The 13,132-nt window shown below is 34.9% G+C and overlaps 1 protein-coding gene across 5 annotated transcripts in view; it reads left to right on the top strand.

Moving 5' to 3' along the window:
* The window catches only part of COL24A1 (collagen type XXIV alpha 1 chain), a 395,660-nt gene that overhangs the window by 273,257 nt on the left and 109,271 nt on the right, over nt 1-13,132 (top strand). The gene's annotated exons all lie outside the window — the stretch shown is intronic.

The following is a 13,132-nucleotide window of genomic DNA, read 5'->3' as shown; positions in this document are numbered from 1 at the left end:
CTCCCCTCTTTCCCAAAATAATAAACAACTGTACCAGTGTACTTCAACATGACAGTTAAAGTTTGAAAGTGAACCAGAAACATTGCCTATTTTTCAGCAATTGGCAAATTGAGTGTTTTTTCCCTCTGGTTTTACATAAGTGGTTAAGTGCCCAATTCTCCTCTGTCTTGCCCTCTCAGTCCTGGAAAACTATGATAGGTGTTCCACTGCAGCAAATACAAAGCATTAGAGAATCAATAACCGCCCCCCCTCAAATTATCTTCAAACTCTTGTTCCAGCCTGACCAATAGAATTTCACTTATATTTTCTCATAGGATCCTACCAATAATCTAGTGATGCTGTATTTTCCCTACTTTATAACTGAAAACAAAACAACAACAACAACAACACAGGCTCAGACAAAGCTAAGAATATAGCAGATGGCAGAGGTGACTCTGTCTAGTTCTTTTATTATGACTTCTGTTCCTCTAAGCCACACCACATGAGGTAACCAGGCTTGGGCTTATATTTCACCTTTTTGGAGCTCTTGATATTTTCCGTCTTTATTAGAGGACTCACCATGGCTGGACTCACAGAGAAGCCAAGTAACAAATGCTGAAGAAGTGTGATTATATTTCTGAGAGTTCTTATCAAATTCATTTTTGTATGAGAAAATCATTAGCCATTAACAATTATTAATACTTTAGCATGAATTTTTTTCAATCACTGCGTCTATTTCCCCAGCAGAACACTAAATGTTGGTGAGGAGAACAAAACTAAGAAAAAGAAGGGCCTAGCCATGCCATAGGTTAATAGACACAAGTCCCAGGAGGGGATGATGCAGCATGACAGCTGGTGATGGGCAGAACAGAGATGAAAAAAGGGGCTCAAAACAAGACATGGAAAAATGATAAACACAGATTTCATCTGCTTCATAATTTTCCCCAGGAACAATCTTGCCTCATACACATCTTTGGTGCCTTTTTTTAGTAACAACACATGTGTGTTTCTTTTTTATTCTTTTTGTTGTTCTCCTTGGAATTTTAAATGCCTTTCAGCTCATAAACTCAATAAAAATACCATGGCACATTTTTTCAAAAGAATTTTATGATCCAAGGAACTATTGCTTAATCATACAGCCTGATGTTGGATTTATTTTTCACTTTAAAAAATTCTTCCTTAAGCAATGTCACTAAGATGCTACCTATTCTTAAAAAATAAACAAGAAAGAGAATGAGAAAAAGAAATAAAACTTGTTTTTCAAGGAAAGAAATGTTTTTCTTTCTAGAAGATTGGAAAATGAGAACTAGATTGAAAAATAAAGCACAGGAAGCATCAGTAACAGATTCCCAAATCTAAAATGTAGACCTTTTGAACAGAATTTTAGTATGTATATTTTATGCTTGAATTACATGCTAAAGTGTTCAGTTGTCTAAATGTATAACACTGTAGGGGAAAAGAATTTGGAAACATCTGAGAAGAAACATCTGCCTGACTTATGGTCTGTCACCCATTTCTTAAAAAAAAAAAAAATCTATCACTATAGTGTCTAACATCTAAACAGATGTGAAACTATGGGACTTAAAAGTTGAATATATAAAAATGAAATTGTCTTCTTTTGTTCTGTTAGGACAAAACTTGATTGGATTTATTGAAGTGTGATTTTTCCATTTGTATAGAACAATATGATCATTGTTAATAGGAGACTATCTTAAAACATGAAACCAAGTAAGACTTAGAAGCTTTCTCAGTAGAATCTTTAAAAGCAAAGTCAGAGAGATGCAAGGACTCATCACTAGTTAAAAAAGAATGATCAAGATATACATGACTCTTATTTCTGGGGTAATTTCCCAGGAAACTCTGAAAAATAACAACTTTGGAAATTTGAGGTCAGTGGCATTAGGGAGTAAAGGACTTATTTAAATCTTTATTTTCTGAATGATTTTTATGACTCTGGTCTTAGGCTTGTTTGTTCTGAACTGTTGTGTCATAAACCAACACAGAAATAGAAAGAACTCTGCACTGACCATTATGCAAGAATTGTTCTACCACTATCCCTGCTCTACTACTAAAGAGCTGTACATTGTTGGGTGAGTCATTCTTTGGTTTCTCAGTTTACACATTACACATAAAGGGAGCTATGCAGAACCTCCCAGGATAGCTGTGTCATAAAGGGATGCTGAATGGGCAGGAGTGTTCTTCTATTATTAGGTGAGTCAGAAAATATAATCTTTGTATAGATATCTAATATATTGCCTTCTGTACAGGTTTTCTTTGGGAAAAAAGGCTCTATAGCTTTAAAAGAAAAAAAGGGGGGGTGGGTGGATTAGCTTGGATGTTCCTAAATTTGTATTAGCCTTACAAATGGTGACTCTGTAAAATGTATTTGTCCATTCAATAATTCAACAAAGTTTTGGAGTACTTTCTATGAACCAAGAACTCTGCTAAGCAGTGGGGATCAAGGGGAACAAGATGGGCAATATTCCTGATCTCAGATTTTAGAATATTATGAGCACTGACCATAGACTAGATCATTGCAAGTAGTGATAAATGCAATGAGATGATCATAAGTAGGGTGATGAAAAAGAATAGCTGGTTAAGGGAAGAGAAGCCTGCTTCCAACAGAGCATTGAGGGAAGACTTCTCTGGATCAGGGAGGATTAAGGTAAGACCTGAGGAATGAAAAAGAACCAACTCTCCAAAGAACTTTGGGAGATTATTCAAGGTAGATGGAAAAACAAGGGCCAGGTTGTGGAAATGAGAATGGTCTAGGTATTTCTGGAAAACTTAAAGGAAGCTAATCACAGTTGCAGCATAATAAATAGTCAAAAGTTGTTTGAGATGAGATTGAAGAAATAAATAGCAAGCAGATCATAAAGGGTCATTTAAATCATGTAAAAAGTTTGGGTTTTATTCAAAGTATAGTAAAAAGGCATTGAAAGGTTTCAAGCAGAAGAGGAACATAGTCTGTTATGTTATATGACATATAGGACTATATGTTATATAGTTATATAGGAATCACTATATAACTTATAAACTTTGTTTAGTATATCTAATGTTATTGGCTATCTCAAAGGATACAATAAACCCCGGGGGGACAAAAATAGAACAAAGTAAATTTGAATTTCAAGAGCATGTTATGTACAAAGATAATTCAAAGAGAGAATGGTCTTTTCAACAAAAGGTACTAGAACATGTGGAAATCTGCATACAAAAGAATAAAGTTGGACCCTTCCTTACACTACATACAAAAATTAACTCAAAATGGGTCTTACACTGAAATTTAAGAGCTAAAACTATAAATGTCTTGAAAGAAAACATAGAAGTAAATCTTCATGACCTTGATTTATGCAAAGTTTTCTTGGATAACACCAAAGTACGAATAACAAAAGAAATAAATAAATTGGACTCCATTAAAATTAAAAGTTCCATACTTCATAAAACACCATTAAGACAGTGAAAAGGCACCTGTGGAAGGGGAGAAAAATCTTTGCAAATCATATATAATAATGGACTTGTGTCCAGAATATATAAAGAACTCTTCCAACTCAATAGTATAAAGATAAACCAATTGAAAAATTAGCAAAACATTTAAACAGATGTTTCTCCAAAGAAGATATATAGTTACCCAATAAGCAATTGAGAAGATGATCAACATCATTAACCTTTAGAAGAATGCAAATAAAACCACAATGAGATACCACTTCACTTGACTAGGATGGTTATAATAAAAAAAATTTTAAATTTTTCACAAAAACAGAAAATACCAAGTATTGATGAGGATGTAAATATACATTGTTGATGGGATTAAAATGATGTGGCCACTTGGTAAATCAATTTGGCAGTTTCTCAACATGTTAAACATGGAGTTACTATATGACCCACAGCTCTATTCCTAGGTATAGACCCAATAGAAGTGAAAACAAGGTTCAGACAAAAACATGTACATAAATGTTTATAGCAGCATTTTTTATGATAGCCAAAAATGGAAATAATCACAATGATAATCAACTGGTGAATTAGTAAATGTATATTAATAAATGTAGTATGTCCATGCAATGGACTATTACTTGGCAATGCAAAGAAATGATATACATGCTATGACTTTGATGAGCCTTGAAAACATTATGCTTAGTGAAAGCAGCTGGTCAAAAGAGACCACATATTGTATGACATATCCCAAATAAGGCAAATCTGGAAAGACACAAAGTAGGTTAGTGGTTGCCCAGGCCTGGAGGTTGGGGGGCAGTGCAGTGGTTGGGAGAAAATGGGAAATTACTACTTATGGGCACAGGATTTCTTTTGGGGCAATGAAAATATTGTAAAGTTGATTGTGGTAATAGTTGCACAATTCTGTGCCTATATACTAAAAATCATTAAATCGTACACTTTAAATGGGTTCATAATATGGAATGTGAATTATATCTCAAAGTTGTTTAAAAAATAGATGTGGTGTGTTATTTTGAAGACAGCACAGCTATTCCCACATATTTAAAGTAACAGACTGGAATCCCAACTCCTTCTATTTTATGAGTAGGCTCAACATCAAGCCAACTATTCTTTGTCAACATGACATTTATATAAAAGGATTCTTATTTTTATAATTGTTGAAGAAATCTATTAAAACATGCACATTTAAAAATTGTTGCTATTTTTCCAGTCTTCCCTATAAGCTTGTGAATACACAAATGGGTTGCAATGGGTCTGTTAACTTTTAATAGCCAACATTTTAGAGCAAGATATTTCTTATGCATTTCAGAACAAGCACTAAAATAAACCAGCCTAATATCAGTGGAAGTTTTCTGCCACCTGCCCCAACCCCTGCAAAAAGAGAAAACCTGTCTTTGAAAAGAAAAAAAAAAAATGTGGACAAAAGAACCAGGGGAAACCTTTCTGATTATAACGTCAGAAGAAAATATAATATAGAATACAATCAACCCCCTTTTTCACACATAATATGTTCTTCAAGTGTACAAAAGTTTACTGTGCAAAATGTTTCAAGTAGATACATATGCTACATTTCTTAGAAACTAAAAGTTTTAGTAGCATAAAAATATCTCACTACACCTTTTATTCATAAACTTTGGTTTATGAACTTTAATACCTGCTTTTTAAGATGTTATTTCTTTACAAATGGACACCAAGTAGACTAGGTTACTGTCGGATTAAGGCTAAATAAAAATGATAGAATGGGCATGCATTCTATCATTCTTTTGTTTATTAAGTATTAAGAATGTATTAAGCGTCAACTATATGCCAGGCACTGTTCTGGGTACTAATGTTATAACAATAAACAAAACAGACAAGTTCCCTGCTGTCTTGGAACATACACTGTAGTGTGGGAAAGCAATGTACATAAGAATGGTAATTTCTGATAGTAATAAGTGCTGTGAAAAAAATAAAACATGGTAATGGGATGAAAAGTGATTAGGTATAGGCTATTTTAAATTAAGGTGGTCACAAAAGGGCTGCCTAGGGTTACACTCAGCCAGATGCCTGAAGGTAAGAAGCCAGGAGTGTGAATATCTAAGAAAAAGCTTTCTAGGCAGAAGGAACATCTAACACAAATGCCCTATGGCAGAGAGGGCATTTATTAGATGCACTATTAGAAAGGGGGAAATGTGGCCAAGGAGCTAGAATGTAGTAAGCAACTGGAAAACATGATGCCAGAGAAATAGAAGGTGCCAGATTATGTGGAGGATTGCAGACCATGATAAGAGGTTTGGAGATGATTCTGATTTCAGTGGACAGCCACTTGGAAGGGTTTAAACAAGGAGATGTGTTTGATTAACGGTGTTAGTGATAATTTGGGGTATTTTGAAGAAACAGATCTGAGGATAAAAGTGAATTTAGAAGGCTGTGGCAGTAATGTAAATGAAAACTGGTGTGGTGGTTTGGAATGTAAGAGAGCAATAGAGATAATGAGTAGTGATCCCATTCAAGACACATTTTGGAGATAGAGTCAATCGGATTTGCTCATTGTTTTGGATGTTGAGAAAGAGGGAAAAAATTATAAAGAATAAATCCTTGTTTTTAGCTGGAGTAATTGAATTGGTAATCATACTATTAAGCATAGTATGGGGCTACAAACTGGTACTTACACAGGTGCAAATACATGATACTATTTTTGGTTCATCCGGTTTTCCTCACAAACTCTGAGTTACTGATTAGTGAGGAGTTTTTGAGGGGCTGGGGGAAAAATAATTTTTTTAAAGATTTTATTTATTTATTTATTTGAGAGTGAGCAAGGGAGAGAGAGCATGAGCAGGGGGAGAAGCAAAGGGAGAGAGAGAGAAGCAGACTCCCCTGCTGAGTAGGGATCCTGACACAGGGCTCCATTCCAGGACCCTGGGTTTATGACCTGAGCCAAAGTCAGATGTTTAACTGACTGGGCCACCTAGGCTGTCATGGAAAATAAATTTTTAAATCCAACTCAGCTGAAAGCTTAAACAATTTATGCCTATAAATTAGTAGTCTCTGTAGATAAGACTCGGACTCCTACGATACTTTTTCTCAAATTTATCAGTTCTCGACCTCCCTCTTTTATTCCTTCCCATTAGAGAGTCTGAATGTCTGCTGATGGTAAGGGTGAAGAGGTCTTGGTTCTAGATGCAGGTGTTATTCATAATGATAGGAACATGGTAACATCCTTGTCAATTTGCTTACCACCTACCTTGCTGGCCTGTGATGATGACATCTATAGCTAGTAGTTTTCATTTCTTTTGGGGGAGGGGGTGTTCCCTCTGAACTTCCACCAATCTGCAGATCCCTCCCAGGTCTTCTGGATTCTCATTCAGTTCTAGCCCAGGAAATCTTCCTTTTAGCCCTTATAGCAGAGCCCCGTCTTACTAGAGTAATGACTATTCTAGAGTAATGACTATTCACACACACACACACACACACACACACACAAATTCCCCAGGTGTTTCTAGGTTCCTGTCTACATCATATAGGAATCAAAGAATAGCTTGGGAAAATTTAGCAAATATTCTTCATTTTTATTTTCCTGAGCATCCAAATAGACATGGCCATAAATCAATTGAAATCTAAAGAGAAGGTACCTTTCCTACATTCTGAAGAGGTAGTAGGGAACAAGGGTTTCACTCTGCCAAAATTCAGGAAGAGGAAAATCTGAACATCTATGTCTCTCCCTCTCTCTTTGCCTTCATGCATATTCCTGAAATCAATAGGGAAAGGAAAAAACAAAACAAAACTGGCCTTCTCTGTATTTCCCCTATGTCATATCCTTATCCTTCTATAATCTAGTGAAGGCCTTAGAGTTCTATTGGAAAGTGTGTCTTCTCTATAATATAGAACAGCCTGTGTGCTGGGTACCCTAGGCTCAACTTGGGAATTTTAAAGTTGCAAACAATGAAAACAGAAAAATTTTCTCTTAATACATTCAGCCCTTTGGCAAATGAACCCCTCAAGCTGAATAGGGTAAAGTCTATATATTCAAAAAGGCAAAATAGAAAAGGAATTTTAATAATTTTCAAAATACTGCCCCATTACAGCAGAGATGTGGAAGATAAGGAGAGACAAAGTTTAGGGGTTTGAGGAGGGAATTCAGCGTTCAGTTTGGGACACATAAAGTTTGAGATGCCTATTAGAACTTCCAAAAGATGTCAGTAGGTGGGAAAATCAGGTCATTGGTGCTGTCAGGAGAGGTGACATAACTTTAGGAATCATTAGTCTATCAGGAGATAAAGAGATGTTATAAATAAGTAGAAAATTTGAGAAGCATGCTGCCATGTAAACAGAAGTTTTAAAAAGTTGTAAGAATGGAAAACAGTTTCAGATAAAATGAGCCACTGGATTATTGGATGTGGCTATTTGAAGGTCAGTTGTCCAAAAGGAGGCAATTGCAGAGTTGTGGTAAGAACAAAAGCCCAAATGAAGACAGAAAGAGAAGTACGGAAATAGTGACAATGAGCATAAACAAATCTTTCAAAAAGCTTTGCTATGATGGTGAAGCAAAAACAGAACTAGAAGAGTACCTGAGAAATTGAGTGAGTGAATAGAAAGGGAGGAAGGGACATGAGGTCAAGGAAGGATTTTTCTCAAATGAGTGCTATCCAGCATATTCAATTGCTGTTGGAAGTGATTCAGTTAAGAGCAAAAAAATTGGAGGTGAACCATGAGAGACTACGGACTCTGAAAAACAATCTGAGGGGTTTGAAGTGGCGGGGGGGTGGGAGGTTGGGGTACCAGGTGGTGAGTATTATCGAGGGCACAGCTTGCATGGAGCACTGGGTGTGGTGAAAAAATAATGAGTACTGTTTTTCTGAAAATAAATAAATTGGAAAAAAAAAGAGCAAAAAATTGATAGTGCAAGTGCAGGAGAAGGCCTTGAAGAGGACATGGGGTTTAGATCCAAGTGAGGATCTGGCTTCAGGTAAGAAATAGGGAAACTTCTTCCTTCATCGGAGAAGGGAAACAATATGTGCCGACGTAAGGAGGTACGTCTGTACATTGGGTGTTGGGAAGAGATTTCTCTTTCTTAATTGCTACTGGTCTCAGTGCAGTACAAAGCAAGGTAATTAACTTGAAAATGAGGTGAGAATGGAAGTTTGAAGAATGTGCAAGCCATCTTGCAGAGTAATAAATTTCCCAATTATACACATTTGTGAGACTTAAATTTGTCCCATTTTTACATTATCTACAAATTGTTATTAATATTTAAATATATAAACACAATGATATTTAAACTGCTTTGTTCGTTGCCAGATAGCATTGCCACACAGTAGTATCAGCTGACACCTGGGTATGTGAGTTCAATGCAGTTATAAAATGTTGATATAATAAAAGGGCTTATGAATTCCCTCTCTTACAAGTATTGTAACAAAGGCCTAACATTTTTAAGAATTGTAACTTTAAGTCACATAACTACAAATTAAAGAAAGAAAAAAAATACAATCCCAATAGATGAAACAAAAAGTATTTATAAAGATTTAATATCCATGTTGACTATCACATGAAATGGTGAAAATTCGAAGATATGAGCAAAGATCACCACTGTGAATAGAAACCAATGTTTCTATTCAACATTTACTCAGAGACTCAGCCAGTATAGTAAAATAAGAGAAATAATCTACAGATAAATTATTAGAATCAGTGAGATTTTAGCAGGATGTTAAATATAAGAATATACAAATATATAGATTCCTCTTCCCCAGCAATAGTTAGAAAACTTTAAAAAATACTATTATTGGAAAACAGTGTGGAGATTCCTTAGGAAATTAAAAAACAGAGAGAGCTACCCTATGACCTGCAATTGCACTGCTGGGTATTTATCCCAAAGATACAGAGGTAGTAAAAAGAAGGGTCATCTGTACCCCAATGTCCATAATTGCCAAACTGTGGAAAGGGCCAAGATGCCCTTCAACAAACAAATGGATAAAGAAGATATGGTCCATATATAAAATGGAGTATTATGCCTCCATCAGAAAGGATGAATACCCAACTTTTGTATCAACATGGACGGGACTGGAAGAGATGATGCTGAGTGAAATAAGTCAAGCAGAGAGAGTCAATTATCATATGATTTCACTATTTGCAGAACATAAGGAATAACTTGGAGGACATTAGAAGAAGGAAAAGGAAAGGGAATTGGGGGAAATCAGAGGGGGAGACGAACCAGGAGAGACTGTGGCCTCTGAGAAACAAACTGAGAGTTTTGGAGGGGAGGGGAGTGGGGGGTTGGTTGAGCCTGGTGGTGGATATTAAGGAAAGCATGTATTGCATGGAGCACCGGGTGTGGTACATAAACAATGAATCTTTAAACACTGAAAAATAAAATTACAAAAATAAATAAATAAATAAAAATACTATTTATCATGCAACCAACAACCAAATTAAGCCCCTAGGAATAAATTTAACAAAAGACTGATGGTTTTGGAGGGGATGAGGGTGGGGGGTTGGGTGAACCTGGTGGTGGGTATTATGGAGGGCATGTATTGCATGGAGCACTGGTGTGGTGCATAAGCAATGAATTTTGGAACACTGAAAAAAAATGAAATTAAATTTTTAAAAAATCTAACAAAAGATTTGCAAAGTTTTCTTGAAAAAAAAATGTTTATTAACAAAGACCTAAATAAATGGAGAGATATTTTATATTCATAGGTAGGTGTACTCAATATCAAAAAATTATCAACTCTCCCCTAAATTAGTCTATAAATCCAATACGGTTTTAGTCAAAATCCCATAAGAATTATTTATAGGATTTGATTAATGAAAAGTGATTTTAAAAGGAATGTGGAAGAACAAAAGACTGATATCAAGACAGTTTTCAAGAACAAGTTGCAGGAGGTGGGAGAACAGTGGTGTGTGGAAGGGAGAACTTGCTCTACCTGATATCATAACTTATTATTAAAGCTAGAGTAATTTAATCAGTGTCACACTCATTCACAGAAGACAAAGAGGAGACCAGTGGAAATAGAAGATAACCTAGACTCAGATCTCAGTATATTTTGAAACTTGCAGTTTGATAAATTGATTATAGATGGAAGTTCACTAAGGACAGGATTAAATATTCAATAAACAGTACTGGTACAATTGGTATATGTGCTGCCGAAGCGAGCACTGGTACAATTGGTTATCCAAATGGAAAACAAAATAAAACAGCTCCTTCACACCTGTATGCAAACACACAAAAGAATGAAACTCCAATTGAAGACCTAACTATAAACATCAAAATGTTAAATATGAGAACATTTATGAGATTATTTCATGATCTCCTGAAGGGAGAGGAGAAGGATCTCTTGAACACTGAAAGAAATAAGAAAATATTGACGAATATGATTAATATGATGAATACATTTCAACTGCAAGTTTGTATTAATCAAAAGTTATGTTCAACAAAATGAGAAAGTAAGCTACTTTCTGAGAGAAGAAGGCTGAGAGAAGAAATCTGTATTACATAGAATGAGCAAAATACAAGTATCACAAATATGTATAAAATCTTTCATGTACAACTCAGTAAGAATAGCTCAGGAGAATATTGGACAGAAGATAAGAGCCAGAGATTCACATATAGATGTCAGATAACAGTATGAATAGATAATCATTCCTCCTTAGTAATCAGAAATATTCAAATTGAAGACACAAACAATTTATCATTTTCCATAGTGAGATGGATATATTTTAAGTCTGACAGTACCCAGCATTTCAGAAGATTTGGAGTAATTAGACTCAAACATTGCCGTGGAAATATAAATTGGCAAAACTATTTGGAGAACAATTTGACAATATCTTGTCTACTTGGGGTTGTGTATATTCTATCAATTTAACTTCAAGAGTTATACCCTAAAGAAAACAGAACAAAACTTTGACATGGCACATAGAGAGATGCACAAGGTATTTATTGTAGCATTATCCATAAAAGAAAAAAAACCCACGCCAAAAATTCATCAGTAGGGAAGAGTTTAAATAAGTTATGATTTGGTAAGAAAATGGAATCCTATAGAATTAAAACCAGAAAAATGAATGGATTAAAGACCAATTGATATCAAAAACAAAATGTGTGCTAAAATGGAATCCTGTAGAATTAAAACCAGAGAATGAATGGATTAAAGACCGATTGATTTCAAAAACAAAATGTGTGTTTTCAAAGTTTCAAAAGAATATATTAAGTACAGCTTATTTAAAGTTTGAAAAGATGCAAAATAACCATATGTTGCAAATGGAGTGAAAGTATAAAAAAATGTATGGGAATGATAAACAAATTGAGGGCAATGTTTGCACCTGAGTAAAGAGAGAGGGTGTCATGTTTGGAAAGGTATGTGTAAAGGGACTTCAAATATGTACATATGTATACTGCTTCTTTTTCTTCAAGTAGGTAGTGGGTACAAGGGTATTTTTTGTACCTTCTAATGTTTTTATATATATTTGAATATTACATAATATGCCTGAAAAAAGCAACAGTAGTAGTGAGAACTGAGTTAAGCTCTTCAGTGTAAGTCCAGTTCTTTCTAATAAGCATTACATGCATTACCTCATTTAATATTAGTAACCTTCTGAAAGGTATTATTTTACCTCTTTTATCTAATGGGAAACTGGGGCCTTTAGAAGTTAGATCATCTACTTATGGTCGTATTGCAGTAAGGTGACAGAGCCAGAATATGAAACGAGTAGTCTGACTTTTAAAAGTTCACACCATTAATCTCTAATGAAAGTTAATCTGCCTCCTTTTAAAACTCCACATTAACCACAAAGAAATCGTGGGTTAGTGCAACTATCATTTCAGCCTCTGGATGCAGCTAGAACTACAGCAATAGAACTTAACCATTTTGGCTCCTAAATTCAGTGACTTCGTGAAGCTAGAAGAGCATTTGCTCAGGAGTAGAGGGCATGAGTCATTTCCTTAGGTATCTGTTTATTCGTTCAACAAATATTTATCAAGAGCCTACATAGCACAGTGGTAAACCACAATTTATTTCTTGTCTACATCATTTTTGCAGTTTGCCAAGCTTTGGGACACAAATCTGAGATTTCCATTTTCACTTCCAGCTAATGCAAGGAGTGCCATGATTAATTATTAGCTATTTTAGAACTTGCATCCTCTGGTTTACTGTGGATCTCATTTAAGCCTAATTATTGTTGACCTGCAAATTCACATGACATCTAAAATATTTTAGCCAATTTTTACTTAAAAAAATATATTAAAAACTTCTGTGTTTGTCTAAATAAAATACTGATTGAAATGAAAATATTGTTTTAAACAGTTTAATGTGACTACCTCCTTTTTCTCCATGTATTTCCCTCTCTCCTATTTTCCACAGATCAAAGAAAATCTCCTAACCTACTCCAATAAGATTTTCAGAGTCTTCTTGATCATTTTTAGATATATTTTATAGTCCTGTATATTCAGTAAGATATTGAACCCGCAGCAGCTCATAGAACTGCTAAAATGGATGCCCTGGGTTTACTTTAATTACAGTCTTACCAATTAAAATAGTTACACTGAATCCAAGTAATTTTCTTCCTATAATAAAGAACAGTTTAATTTTATCTATCTTGGCTGGTTTGTATATGTAAATTTTACTCACTAGTAACAGCTAGACCTCTAAATCATTGTGACCTATTTTTAAATAATTACACAGGGGCGCCTGGGTGTCTCATTTGGTTGAGCCTCAGACTCTAGGTTTTGGCTCAG

This window comes from Neovison vison, chromosome 2 (assembly GCF_020171115.1).
Source record: "Neovison vison isolate M4711 chromosome 2, ASM_NN_V1, whole genome shotgun sequence".
NCBI lineage: Eukaryota > Metazoa > Chordata > Mammalia > Carnivora > Mustelidae > Neogale > Neogale vison.
Note: the sequence above shows the minus strand (reverse complement) of the source record. Positions and strands in the feature narration are given on the sequence as shown.